This window comes from Podarcis pityusensis (genome assembly GCF_964106645.2).
Source record: "Podarcis pityusensis genome assembly, chromosome: 8".
In the NCBI taxonomy this organism is placed as follows: domain Eukaryota; kingdom Metazoa; phylum Chordata; class Lepidosauria; order Squamata; family Lacertidae; genus Podarcis; species Podarcis pityusensis.
The window spans coordinates 36,446,065-36,461,121 of record NC_138033.1 but is presented as its reverse complement, the minus strand read 5'-3'; the positions used below and the strand labels follow the sequence as shown (position 1 = coordinate 36,461,121).

The 15,057-nt window shown below is 47.2% G+C and overlaps 1 protein-coding gene across 1 annotated transcript in view; it reads right to left on the bottom strand.

Moving 5' to 3' along the window:
• CHST8 (carbohydrate sulfotransferase 8) overlaps positions 1-14,725 on the bottom strand; it is a 246,835-nt gene extending 232,110 nt beyond the window's left edge. The window contains exon 1 of the mRNA XM_081017047.1: positions 13,924-14,725. The gene's annotated coding sequence lies outside the window, so the exon portion shown is untranslated. The remainder of the gene's footprint in view (positions 1-13,923) is intronic.
• Between the last annotated feature and the right edge of the window lie 332 nt (positions 14,726-15,057).

Sequence of the window (15,057 nt, the reverse complement as noted above, 5' to 3'; positions counted from 1 at the left end):
TGGGAAACATAGGAAGCTGCCTCCTACTGAGTCAGACTCTTGGTCCATCTAGCTCAGAACTGCCTCTACACTAAACTGGGAGCAGCTCTCGGGGGTTTCAGACAGGAGTTTCCCAGCTCTACCTTGAGACACCGGGGATTGAACCTGGCACCTTCTGCATGCGAAACAGATGCTCTGCCACTGAGCTATGGTCTTCTCCCCCACGGAATGAGGGCAGGAAGCCTTCTCACCCTGATGCTTCTCTTCCTCCCTTCCACTGACCATCAGCTGGTGGGGACACTTGGAGTGCGGTTTATATGTGCCTTTAACCCCAACTACGATTTGGGCTTTCACATCTTCAGCATGGCTATGCTGCCCGGCGGCTGGTGGGAACTGTAGCCCAAAACAACTGGAGGGAGCAGGTTGGGACTTGCTGCCCTAAAGTACATAGCCAGAGTTATTTTTGCCCCAGGAGGCAAATCCTGCAGCAGACCCGCCGTGCAACCTTACACATTCCCTCTCAATGGGCTCCCCTTGCCCAAACCTTTGCTGATGCTGGAAAAATCAGCTTGACTGGAATATACTTCTCTGTGTATGTGTCTCTGCTCATCCGAAGGCAGACAGAAATGCCAGTTCCTGCCGGTGACTAATGCTCGCACATTTATTATTCCACTCAATTAGAACAGCACTAATCACTTGGTGGTGTTTCATCCCTTAACGCCTGTTCGGCAGGAGGGGTGAAATCCTCTGTTTGGGCCATGACTAATCCGCAGAATCTGCCATCTTGAGCCTTGCTTTGTCTGATGCCCACTTTGAACAGCGTCATGTCACTAGCTGAACAGGACAAAAAAGGGGAACGCGCCCTTTGTTCCTTGCAGGATGGAGGAGGCGCAGGGCCGTCCTGTCCGTGAGGCAGGAGACACGCGAGATTGCTGAGAAGCCTCCAGACAGGGCTCTCATGATCTTATGGAGCTTTTGAAAGAACTCACTGTAATCCAGAAGCTTCAGCTGTGTGACTCCAGTAAGCAAGGCTTTGGTGGGGACACAAGAGGGGCTGTTGACGTACAGCATGCAGTATGTGGTGGCAGATTAATAACAATAATAAAAATAAATTTTATTTATACCTTGCCCTCCCCGGCCAAGGCCAGGTTCAGTGCGGCTAACACCAAATATATAATACATTAAAAACACAAAATCAAACAATTGATTAAAACACAGCTCAAAATCACAGTAAAATCAAAATAAAATTAAGTGGCCAACCCACAAATCACAGCCATGAAGGTAGGAATATTAAATATTTGCAGACCTGGTCACCCATGCTGGTCCCATATGGGCCAATAGAAAGGGCCACTTATATACAAGGTTTCATGGAAAGAAGGGGGCTAGACTGGGCCTGGACCAAAGGCCTGGTGGAACAGCTCTGTCTTACAGGCCCTGCGGAAAGATGTCAAATCCTGCAGGGCCCTGGTCTCTTGTGACAGAGCGTTCCACCAGGCCGGTGCCAGGTTCCCATTTCACCTCAGGTGGTGAAACAGGACAAGGCGCCCCTCTGTATGTTTTGGAGAAGGGGCGTAGCTCTGTGGTATAGCATCGGATACTGTAGGGTTGGAAAAGGCTCAGAGCAATCAAAATGATTGATGGATGGGGGGCGGGGAGCAACTCGCCCATGAAGAAATGCTGCAGCATTTGGGACCTTTCGGTTTAGAGAAAAGGTAAAAGGTGGTGTAAGTTTCTAAGGTTGTACATGGCATGGAGAAAATGGATAGAGAAAAGTTTTTCCCCTTCTCTCACAATGCTAGAATTTGGGAACTATCCAATGAGGCTTAATGCTGAAAGATTCAGGTCAGAGAAAAGGAAGTCCTTCTTCATGTAGCGTTGAGTTAGATTTCTTGTGTTGGGCTTTGCTCTTGTACATTCCTTAGAACCAGAGATGGACAAATCATCATAAATCTGTTCCATCCCATTTCCACATTAATCTTTGGGTTTTGGTTGTTGTTTTTTTTAAAAAAAATCCTGGAGGACAACATACTGAATGGCAATGTTGGCCATCCCTGAGATGATGACATGTACGGCGATCCTGCAATGAGCGTTTCGTTGGATGAAACGACACGCGGGATCCCTCCCAGCTTTACGATGCTGTAAAAATGAGGTGCAAACCAGAGTGCCTTGTCCTCTTCCTAGCTTCCTTCTTTGGCGTCGTCCCCCCTTTCCTGCCCTGGTTTTTCTTCACGTTTCATTCTCCTCCACAGCTAATTTAATCTTGACATTTCTGGAGCTCAAGGAAATAAATAAGATGCAGCTCACATTTCGAATTGACTGAGGATAGTTGGGTGAATCCTGCGCTGTAATTACACCCAGTGACACTCCTAAAAGAAAATGTTTTGGGGGAAGTGGCTCTTGAGATCTTCCCATCACACCCTCAGAAGGTTTGAAGGCAGGGAAGATGTTTTTTAAAAAATTGGGAGGCTGCCAAAACAACCTCCCTCTCTTTTAAAATGATTTTTCCACTGCCTTGTAAAAATGTTTATACGTTCCTTTGCTTTTCTCTCACTTGCTCTGTTGCTCACTCTCAGTTGCCTTCACTTGTCCTCAATGACATCATTACACAGCCAAATTGATTGGATATATAGCACTGTGATGCCACCTCATTTACTGTGTGGTCTCTGACTGGTTAGGATCACACCTGTGACCACCAAAGACAAGCCTACACAAGGTGAATCAGAGGGTCGTCCCACTGAGCTAAATGGGGCTTCCTCCCATGTAAATGCAAATGAAACCAGGAAAAAAGGATGGAGGAGTAGCCAGGGGTAAAATCACACCAAAGTATCAGCAGCAGCAAGGACAAACAATGGAGCTTAATGGGATTAAAGGAAAGTCAATATTCACATAGTATTCACTGGAAGAAATGTCTTTTGATGTCTTATATTCCATGTTAAGAGCAATGGGTTGTTGTTCAATGGAAGAGCACCCACTTTGCATGTAAAAGGTTCCAAGTTCAATCCCCAGTAGGGCTGGAACAGTCTCCCTGCTTGAAATTCTGGAGAGATGCCTCCAGCCAGGATAGACAAGACTAAACTAGAGGGACCCCAATGCTCTGACGCAATATAAAACTGTCAGGAGTTCAGCCTACACTTGAGTAGGACTTCATTTCCATTAACATGCCCGACTAGCATGTTCTCTCTCTCCTGGTTGATCATTCGGGAGCTTCAAAAGCTTTCTTCAGCCTGAACATCACAGCGACCGATGCCAACAGACACCGGCACACTTAGGGATCCGCAGAGTTTGCGCAGTTGCGTAACAGACCTCAGCAACTCAGCATTTTGGCTAATCTACTTTTATTTACATATAAACACACACGGAGCACTGCAACATGGCTCCCTCTCTCTCTAGCATCAGACAGCAAAGAGAGTGAACAAAGGACAATAGTCCCACTTCACGGAACACAGTAACACAAACATCCTGTCTTCATCACTTCCCACTCTGTGGAGTCAAAACATATCAAGTTGTGTGAAAGACAAAAATCCCATGACTGCAATCATAGATCAGGAAATCTAACAAAAACACCTTCCCATGTTCTTTATTCAGACCCATGAGGCCTAGAATCTTACATATTTTTAGTTTGAAAGACTGCAGCCCAGGAACAGAGCACCTGCTTTGTGTGTAGAATAAGGTTATCAGACGTCTGTCCCTGGATTTACAAATCAGTCCCCTGATAAAACCCATCTGTTTAGTAGGAAGTTGAAAAGTTTCCCTGGATTCATTGGGGGGAAAATCTGGTAACCTTAGTGTAGAAGGTCTCAGGTTCCATTCCCAGCATCTCCATATAGGGCTGGGCATATCTCCATCTGCAATCCTGGGCAGCCTTTTCCAGTCAGTGTGCTAACACTAGAACTCGTGGACATCCAGTGAAGCTGAACGCTGGAAGATTTGGGACAGAGAGAAGAAAGGACTTCTTTATGTAGCACATAGGTAGACTGTAGAACTCACTCCCACAGGAGGCAGTGATGGCCAATCACTTGGGTGGCTTCAAAAGCAGATTGGACAAATTCATGGAGGAGAATAAGGCTATCGATGGCTACTAGTCATGATGGTCATGCTCTGCCTCCACAGTTGGAGGCAGTAGGGCTTCTGAATACCAGTTGCTGGAAACCAGAGAAGGAGAGAATGCTTGCAGGTTTCCCACAAGCATCTGTCTGGCCACTGGGAGAGCAGGATGTTGGAATAGATGCACCATTGGCCTAACCCTGCAGGGCTTTTCTTATCTTCTTATGCTATGTAAGATCAATGTTCTGCCTGGATACCAGGCAGTTTTCTATGTCAACCTCATTCAAACAACTGATTACGACCCCAAAGCAAAAACTAAAGACTATCTCATGGGGTACCCTTGCACCCAGGTAATCAACAAATTGTGGTGGGATTCAGCAGTTTCAGGCCTGGCCAGATTAGCCTTCCCTGCACAAAAGACAGTTCTAAGGCCGAGCCAGCTTATTACATGCTGTTTTCTCACCAGATAACTACGAAGGTGTGTGTTTTTTTTACAGAGCCTTCCTGCTTACGACCAAGGCAAGCATAAAAAGCAGGCTAGCCATTGATTTGGGGGTGTTGGGAGATGGAAAAGGCTGGCTGTGTCTTCACCTCTTGACAAAGAAAACCCCAGGTCAGTCTTTCGAAGCTGATTTCCAGCAATGCTCTGATGTTCTTTACGGAGCAGCTTCTTGGGTTTCTTAAAGGAGTTGCATAAGGCTTTAGACACTGTGCTGCTCCTGTTTAGGTATATTCTGATGATATGGGTTGAACAATGACGCATTCTGGCAAATGTGGGGCTACAACAACAGAGCACCCCTGGATCTCCTCTTCCTCCCTTCCTTGTGTCATCTAGCCTCCCCCAAATTGGGTCACATCTGCACCATGCACTTAAAGCACTATAATTCCACTTGAACAGTCATCACTTTCTCAAAAACTGTAGCTTGTTCAAGATGCTGGGAGTTATTAGGGGACCCTCTATTCTCTTCACAGAGTTGCAATTCCCATATTTCTCTTGGAAGAGGGAGTGATTATAATTATTAAACCACTCTGGAAATTGTTTGTTAAACCACCCTGAGACCAAGATGATCAAGAGTCTGGAAACTAAGCCTAATGAGGAACGGTTGAGGGAGGTGGGTATGTTTAGCCCACAGAAGAGAAGACTGAGAAGTGATATGCCAGCCATATTCACATTTCTAAAGGGCTGTCACATGGAAGAAGGAGCAAGCTTGTTTTCTGCTTCTGCGAAAGAATAGGACCCGGACAAAGGGATTCAAAATACAAGAAAGGAGATTCTGACTGAACATTAGGTAGAGCTTTTAGAGGGTAAGAACTGTTCAACAGTGGAATGGACTACTTTGGAAGGTGGTGGACTCTCCTTTGCTGGAGATTTTTAATCAAAAGTTGTCAGGGATTCTTTAGCTGTGATTCCTGAATCGCACGGTGTTGAACTTGATGGCCCTTGGAGTCCCTTTGAACTCTTTAATCCTAGGATTCTAAGGAGTTTTTATTATTTCTTGGCTAAACAGCTGGCCACCTTGTAAGTTGCTTTCAATATTTGCTTTGAGGGCAGCAGAGGCAGGATTCAACCTCATGCCCTCATATTGGGATCCTAAAGTGGGGCGATTATTGGTTTGTTTTTGTTTCTATTTTTATTATGTGTTTTATTATTATTATTTTGTAATTTTATGTTATGAACTGCCCTGAGATCTATGGATATATGGTGGTTTACATATTTAATTAACAACAACAACAACAACAACAATAATAACTTCCACCACTTTTCAAAGGCCAAGGAACTCGCCCCTCCTTGCTCCAACAAGAAGGCAAAATCAGAATTCACCATTTCACTTTACGGCCCTGGCAATGTATAAATAAATCATCCATACGAGCTGATTGATGCCCACCCGTAAATAATTAAGCTTCGACCTTATGTTATGGTGCTGTCTAAATTCTTTCAGAGCTTGTGGGAACTAAGGCGTACTAAATTTTCACATGTCGGAGAGACAAGACAAAGGGCGGGCTGCCAATATTCATTTATACATACATTGTAATAAGTTTGATTTTACTTAGCTTATTGGATTATTATCGATTAGGCATCTCTGCATAAGGCATCCAGGAAGGTTAATTGTTCCAAGCATTCCCCAGCTCACTTTCTTTCTTGAAACAGCTGTTAAATCTTGTGTTTGGTTTCTAGGCCTCAAACATTTTCTGTATGTATTCTGCTTTGAATAATTACCTAATTTTATTTTTTTTAAAGCACTTTGCTAGGAAAGAGAGACCCAGTCTGTCTCACGCTCACAGTGACATTCTCCTCTCCTGGGTGAGGTAGCAGGTGTCAGCCAAAGTTTAATTTGGAAACCCATGAATTCCAAAGAGCTTATTCTCCAGCACAGAGAGCTTTTCAAGGCCTTCTCCTGGAATAAAGAGCAAATCCCACAGACATGAAGGGAATTGATGAGAAGGTGGTTGTCGAACAAAATGAGATCCTTTCATCAAATGGCAGCGCTACCAATAAATAACAAGGATTTGGCCAGGACTGTTCTAATTTAGGAGAGCTTTGCTTAGGTCAGTGATTCCCCCGGCTGCATGCTAGCGAGTGCATACTCTAGCATGGCATGAGAGAATGGCTGGTGTGCCATGAGAAATCAAGAGATTAAATAATTAAATGGTCCCGCGAGCCCAGAGCACCACACGCACACCCGAACTGGCACACTGCCTCTTCGAACAAAGACCCAATTCTGGCCTGGATTCCTTCCAGCCAGCCTTCTCCCAGGGCAGGCAACCCTGCTAAAATCTTTGTGGTTATATCATTCAGATGGCCCTGTTGCAAAAACCTAGCTGATTGAGTATGTGCCCTTAGCATACCTTCCAACATTTCTCCTGTGAAAATAGGGATGTCCTATCTATTATTATTATTATTAATAATAATAATAATAATAATACCCCACCCATCTGACCGGGTTGCCCCAGCCACTCTGGGTGGATTCCTGCATATATAGAAACATATTAACAAATTAAACATTAAAAAACCTCCCTATACAGGGCTGCCTTCATAAGGCTTGGGGGTCAGAGAACTTCATTTCCATTAACATATTTCCAATACAAATAGGGATGTCTTAACACACCATCCAATATTTCCCTGATGAAAATAGGAATGTCCTAAGGAAAAGTGGGTCATTCCGGGATCAAATCAGAAACTGGATTCTGTAAATCTGGGACTGTCCCTGGAAAACAGGGACACTTGGAGGGTTTGCCTTAGAGGAGGCTGCCCATTGTGTCTGACTGAATCACAGCTAACAATTAAAGCAAAGCCTTGGACCTGCAACAATGGGCTCCTCCCCCCCCCCATTTTTTTATTATTCAAAGCAGGTAGGAAAGCTATGCCTTGGCTCTCAGAAGTTCGGGAAACTGTTAAACAAAAATTTACTGTGCATCTAGTCAATAGGCTCTTTCACCCTGACAGAGGAAGTCAGTGCGACTCTATTGTTTCAGAGCAAACTAAAAAGAGAAAGTGTATCCAAAAGCCCCTGAAATCCCACCCACCCCATAATGCAGGGTTCCATACTGAGGTGCCAACTTCTTAATAGAATTGGGAGTGGGGGAATGTGCAATGCCATGTGACGTCATTACGTCATGCGTACGACATCATGCGATGCCCTCACGTGTGCACAATGCCGCAAGGAGGCTGGGGCAGAGCCTGAATTTTGAGGGGGCTCAGCCCCCTCAAAAAACACATTGCCTCACATTGCCCCTGGGAACTGCCTCACTGTTTTCCATATTTGTAATTGTTCAAAAGTAATTAAACTCCAATAGGATTAAAACAATATAAAAGCATATTTATTAAGATACAAATAATAAAAAGAGCACAGCACTATTTAAAGTTCTTTGTTAGACCCGTGTTACTTATACCTGCCCTTTAAATAAGGTTTCCTATTGGGGCATGCCTTTAAGGTGGCATTAAAGGAAAGCAGAGAGAAGCCTTTGTATGGCAACCCTCTGACCCCATCTGGCTCTTTCAGTAGTACACTTTAAAAGTAGCCATGTAGCAGATGGGAGGAACGGAGTGTGGAATGCCATGGGATGTAGAATGGCAGTTGGGAAAGGAAAATAGAATTTGGGGCAAGGGAAAGAGTGGCTGGCTGACTTGTAGGAGGGGGGTTGCACTGCAACATCCCATTGCAGATCCCACTCATGACTTCCCTGATAATCCAAATGCCACACATTTCAAACTAATCCATCACCACCATCTATCACAATACAAAGAAGAGGAGTTCTATCCAAAGATGCTACAGAACAGGAAAAGCCAACCAGGGCTGGCCCAGGACGTTTTGCCACTTGAGGTGAAACAGGAAATAGCACTCCCCCCCACCCCATACATCTCCTCTGGCTGAGGTGGCTGGAAGTAGCCTGAGGAAGGCCTGGTTTGCTGAATGTGGTGAGGGAGAAAAAAGGAAGCCAGAGAAGAACAGACGACAGTGGCCAGAAGAGGAAGAGGTGGCAACAGCAGCAAAGGCAGGAGGTGGCAAGCGGCACAGTCTTCTGCTGTTCCTCTCAGCTGTCCCCAGCCTGAGGTAGCTACCTCACCAAGCCTCATGGGTGTAGCCAAAGTGCCTCCTCCACCCAGTGGCATGGGGGCCTGCAACATGCCTGAGCCATGCATCTCTCCTGAGGGGGAGGCAGCGGGCGGACTACCTGCAAGTTCCACGCTGCTTTTTCCAGCAGCACAGGGCTTGAGTCTGACCACTGCCTCAGTTGCCCTGCAGGTGAGGGGGAGGCTGTGGAGAGGCTCCACACAGCCTTGGCTCACCCCGCCCCCATGGGCAGCTTGCCCGGCTACTGGATGCACACGCCACACCATGCACCCGAGCGGCTAGCTACACTGCCGCCTCCACCTCCTGATGCTACTGAACTACAGCTCCCATCATCCTCCCTGACAATGGGCTGTGCTGGTTGTACTCTAACAACATATGCAGAGGGCTACATTGGTTGTCCCTGCTAGAGAAAAAGAGTACAGTGGTACCTCAGGTTACAGACGCTTCAGGTTACAGACTCTGCTAACCCAGAAATATTACCTTGGGTTAAGAACTTTGCTTCAGGATGAGAACAGAAATCGCATGGCGGCAGGACGGCGGCAGCGGGAGGCCCCATTAGCTAAAGTGGTACCTCAGGTTAAGAATAGTTTCAGGTTAAGAATGGACCTCCAGAACGAATTAAGTTCTTAACCCAAGGTACCACTGTAGTATTTATTACATATAGAAAACTTGACAGTGTTTGAGTGAAGATGTTTTTAGGATGAAAGGAAGGAAATGTCTGAGACAGAGCCACATTATTTGAACCACACTGAGCTTTCTAACAAATAAATATATTTTGCACCATCCTTTGGACACAACTGCTCTTGTTTTTGATGCTGGATCAGTGCAGCGCTCTCATCTTAGGTTGCAACAAAGCTATGCATCTGCTCTATTATCTGTGTCATGCACAAGCACTGTTCACGCTGGATAAAAGACAGGAGAGATGTCAAATGTACATAGTAGAATTAATTGGCATGACAAAATGAACAAACGAGACATAAATGCAAGGGGCCCATGTAAACATGCAACTAGGGAGATTAGATGAGACAGACTCCACATGACTCAGGCTAGGAAGCTCTTAGGAGATGTTCAACTAATCCTAAGTATCAATTACAGAATCTCTCCACCAAGACACTTGAGGAACAAGCGCCATCCTAGTTTTTTGATTATCTGCTCAGTTTGCCCACTATCCATCTCCATCCCTGGATATCTCTAGGGAGAAAAACATCATGTTGATGAAATCAGTGCACCCTGATACTAAACGATTGGATTTTTTTCTTTAATGAAATACAACAATATTTTTTATTCAAAACTGTGTGTGTATACCTTGACTCATGGAAATGAGTCAAAGCAAGTTACAGATACAATAGAAATGCTAAAACCAATTACAATAAGCACGATCAATAAAAGCCTCTAAAAACCCCACAGATCTAAAAAACAAAACTGATGTAACTTCATGCATCAGATGCAAGCGGGCTCTGGTGTACAAAGGGTAACACTGCAGTAATGCTCCCTTTTATGAGGCGAGCCTTTTCCATACACTTGAGCTGCCCCTCTGCATATTGAACATAGAGCTGAGGCAGGCGTCCCTGAGGGGTAGGCAGACATGTCCATTAGGGCATCTCATTTTCTGTCTTTGGTTCAGTTTGCCCTATTTCTGCATCTATTTGTTATATTCATTTTAAGCCTTCATAAAAATTCACCAGCATTTTAGGATTTGTCCGTTTTGATTCTTTCCATTTTTCATTCTTTCCCCCAATCTTAAATTCATTTCTCCACATTTTGCAGCAATTTGCAATTAAATCATCAGCATCTCATGAAGATTCGTCAGGATTTAAGTGTGGATTTTTCCAAATATAAACAGACGGGTGTATGTAATTTTGTCTAATGCACACATTTTTGCAGTGATTTCCTCCCATAATCCTCTGCCCATAATACGTTATTTTTTCACTAATTCATGCATTTTTGTGCATACTTTTCACTACAATACACATTGGGAGGGCTGAATAATTGTGAAGTTTAGAGGAGTGTGAGTTTCAAAGGATGGCTGCATTTTGTATTTATTATTTCTGGAAGGGTGAATTAAGTAGGACTCTAACTTTTTGCCCATCCTTGCCTTACATGTGGTCACCAAACAAACAGAAGAGCACCCCAAATAAAAGCGCTCAGGTTCCACTCACAAGAAATGCTGTGGTTAGGGCCAGCCTAGCCATCTTTTAGGGCGAAGGCTGCAATGGGTGAGGGCATGGTGAGATAGCTGAAGGCAAGGACAGGAGTCTGAATGATGCAGCAAGACTGTTTAAGTATGGGCTTTATGGGATGCCGGGGGGGGGGTATTTCAGCTATACTCCAAGCTGCTAAATTTATTGGACCAACAATGCTTGTTGCACCAACACCATGCCCTAACTTGTCAGTCTATCACAGCCTTCCTCAACCTGGTGTCCTCCAGCTGTTTTGGACTGAACGCCAGTGTGGCATAATGGTTAGAGTGTCAGATTAGGACCCAGGAGACTAGGGGTTGAACCCCCACTCAGCCATGAAGCTCACTGGGTGACTTTGGGCTAGTCACTCACTCTCAGCCTAACCTACTTCACAAGGGTTGTTGTGGGGATTAAGTGGGGAGGGCAAGAATTGTGTGTGCCGCCTTGAGTTCCTGGGAGGAAAAGGAGGGATATAGAAATAAATAAATACATTGCAACTCTCATCTGCTCCAGCAGCACACCCGGGCTGGACGCCCTGTACATTTTGCTCTACAATACCTTTCATAAATGTACCCAGATCATATAAAAAATTCTTACACTACTTTGTTCTCAAAAGAGATGATTTATGTGCTTTGAGCTTCCAGTGGTGAGATACATTCCTGAAATCAACCTGCTGAACTCTCCTCTAGTTAGCCAGTGGAAAGCCAGCTCCTTATGAAATGCACACACAAAATTTTTTGGAGTGCGGAGGCATCAAAAGGAGGGAACACCATAACCCTTTCCCCACCTCATCTCTTTTCCAAGTCTACATGCAGACCAAACACATTGTTTGCACCCAAAGCAGAGAGGTGGAGAAAGGGTTTGAGCAACCCTTTCCTCAACACTTAGCTCAAAATTGCCCTATCCTGAAGCAACTTTTCTTGGAGGGAAAAAGGGAAGAAAGGTCAGCTGGGATTCAGGGACATGTATTTGCAAATAATATGTATTGATTTAGGCCCATATTTTTCGTGGGGGGAAATCTACCTATAGGATTGGAGAGGCTGCAGTGTGCAAATACACATTCAGGGAAGTTACTTTAAAAGGAAGGATAAAGTCAGGCTCTCCCCCCCTCAAGTTCTCCTGTGCCAGCCCTATGGAAATGAGTGAAAGCTATGCAAGAGCGCTGTGCCCATCTCCCATTCATTTCCCTGGGTTTGGTGAAGAAACAGCACCCATCCAGTTGTGCCCTGACCCCTTAAAAGTTCTGACATACCCCTTTTGCAAAAAGCATCTTACAGGAACCCAGATATTTTGAATCCTTGCACTGATGCACGCTGTGAATTTCAAAAGGCTGACAGTTGCAATGGAATGTCTTATTCGGAATGGTTACAGGCTAGGAATGAAAAGCTCAGTCATGAAGATGGCATGTGTGCTGGGATACAGCTGGCTTTACTTCTAAGTAAATGCCGCTAGGATCCAGCTGTTAGCTGGCAGGTCCTATATGTATATGCAAAGTAGCCAAGAGGCTGAGGGATGAATCGGGAAGAGCACATGCTTCAAATCTTTACTCTCCATCAAGAATTCACTAGTTCAACCTTCCTCAACCTCCAGATGCTTGGAACTGCAACTTCCAGTTAACAGGACAATGCTGCCTGGGGGCTGATGGGAGTTGTGGTTTCAGACATCTGGAGAGCACCAACTTGGGAAGAGACTACAATGGGTGGCCTTGGGACAAGCCATCCTCATCTGCAGCATGGGGCTAATGACATTGACCTACCTAACAGGATTGTTGTAAGGATGACAAGATCACAGTCGCTGTACATTCTAAAGTGCAATACATAAATGCCATTACTTTGCCACATTTTTATTGTTCCTAACAAACTTTTGCCCCCATCTTTTCAACCCTTTCCACAAGGAAGCAAAATAGTTACCTGTAATTATTATACAGGTGCCAAGTATCCTGATGATTGGACATAAGCACTTTCGAAGAAACCCTCCAAAATTTGTGTACTGGGGAGCATCAGAGTGCATTGCGTCCTCCGTTTGGGCGGTGGGAATGAATTTCTACACTATGAGAAAACACTCCGGAATGGGAGCCTTCCCCTCAGATGCTGGATAGGAATATTCATCCAAGGCCTGGATATTTCCTGGAGACATCAAGGAACATCCCCATTTTACAGATTTTCGGGTTGCCGAACACCAGCTCCTCCTCACCACAGACTCGGGCACATGGCAGGCATGGATCGGACCCTTCTGAGCTAGAGGCTCGGTACATCTCGAGATAAAGCGATCACCAACATTTATGGTCGCAAAGTCCCTGAGCATGCGTAGATAGCACTCTGACCTTCCCAGCTCCCGTTGCAAACTTTCTTTTCAAACAAATTCCTTGCCCCGTCCAGCTCCTTTCAACGCTTGGTGCAACCTGCCCTCACCCCGCACAGAACTTAACGACAGAAATGCATGTGGGAAACACACACCTCCTGGCCCGGAGCCCCCCCCCCCCGGCACACACACAAACAAGCAAGGAGCCCAAGCGCAAAAACCGTCTTGCGCGCACTTCGCGCGGTTCTGCCTTCCAGCAAAAAAAAAGTTGCGCGAGGGAGCCGCGGGGCAGCCCTGGAAGCTCAAGCGTTAGCTGCAGAAACTTCTCCCCCCCCCCCCCCCGCCCCGAGCCAGGAAGCCCCTGAGGGCAGGGAAGAAATAAGAAGAGGGAGAAGGTAAAGAAGAATCAAGCCTCTGGACTCGTACAGATTTGCTCCCCCCCACACCAAATCCCGGAGGGATCCCGGCGTCAGGTGGCGAGACTCGCTCCTAAGCATGAGTCCCGTTACCTCTCCTTTCCCGGCTGGATCTTACGTGTGGGTTACGCGGGAGTAAAACCCACGGGGCTCGTAACGCAACCTGCTGAATTCAAAAGGTTTGCTCCCAAGTAAATGGGTACCGGCTCGCAGCCTTATCCTTTGAGAGAGAGAGAGAGAGAGAGAGAGAGAGAGAGAGAGAGAGAGAGGCATACCTCGTATAGGCAGAGGATCGGGCTTGCGCGTCTGCCTGCCTGCCCGACTGCGCGCTTCCCGGAACCAAGCTCCACGGCACTCCGCGGGACTTGCCCCGAAGTCCGCGTGCGCCTCCATGCACCCAAAGCCCCGCGACCCGGACCTGCCACTGACCTGAGCTGTGCGCCTCCGCTGTTCGCGCAAGCCCCGCGCTCAACCGCGCATCTCCGGCGAGCGCCCGGACGTCTTCGCGGAGCGGCAGCAACAACCTGGTCTGGCTCCGTCGGGCAGCGCGTTGCTTTCCCTCCTCCTCCTCCTTGCCCGGCCTCCGGGCGCTCAGCGAGTGGGGAAACTCCGCGGGAGACCCGGGCGCGCATGGAACGGAGCGGAGCCCGAGCTGGGTTGGGCTGCCCGCCGTCCCTCCCTTCCTCGGCGCCGCCGCCGCCGCCTCCTTTGCGCCCGCCCCGTCTCCTCCTCCTCCTGCTCTTGCTCCTTCTCCGCGGCTCCCGGCGAAGTGATGCTCCCCCCCGCCTGCAGGGCAGAACCGAGGCGAGGCTTCCTCCTCCCCCCTCTCCTCTTCGTCTCCGCCATAGCAACATGGTAGGAAAGCTGCCAAACCCGCCCCCCCCCCTCGCACCCAGAGGGAGGGAGGGAAAAGATAGGGCTGACGCTGAGACCCACCTCCCCGCAAAAAAATACAAGCCCCTGCTTTTGGGATGCGGCTCGGTGTCCTCCGGGGCCCAGGATGGTTAAGATGGTGCAGCACCGCGCCTGGAAAGCGACTTCCTTGCCTGCCTTCTTCATGCAAATCTGACGAAGGCAAGTCTGCACTCCCCACCCCGCTGCCCGACCGCCACCGCGCCCCTCCGAGGAGCAGGTGCGGAGAAATCCGCCGCGCAACGCGCCCCTCCGACGAACAGGGCGCGCGGGGCAGCAGGCTTGTTCCCTGCGGGGAGAACCTCGGACAGCGCCCTGCTTGGGGGCGGGGAGCGGCGGGAGAGATAGACGCAGCATTTCCCCTCCTCTTCTAAAGTTTTGCACACACAAGAAGACGCTTGCACACACACTAGGTCTTGCTCAACCCAAAGTTGCCAAGAACTTAACTAGATGTTAGAAAGGGGCGTTAATTCCGGGGAGGGGGGGCTGGGAGAAGTTAATATGCAGGCAAAGTTTGTCCTCTGAGTCCGTGTGACTCTCTCTATAAAGAGGCTTCAGCTAGGCAGGTGCAAAGGAAACATCTGCCTGTATCCAGAAAGAGAGAGGGATTAACATACGGAGTGATGTGCAGATTCTATCTGTACATCTACA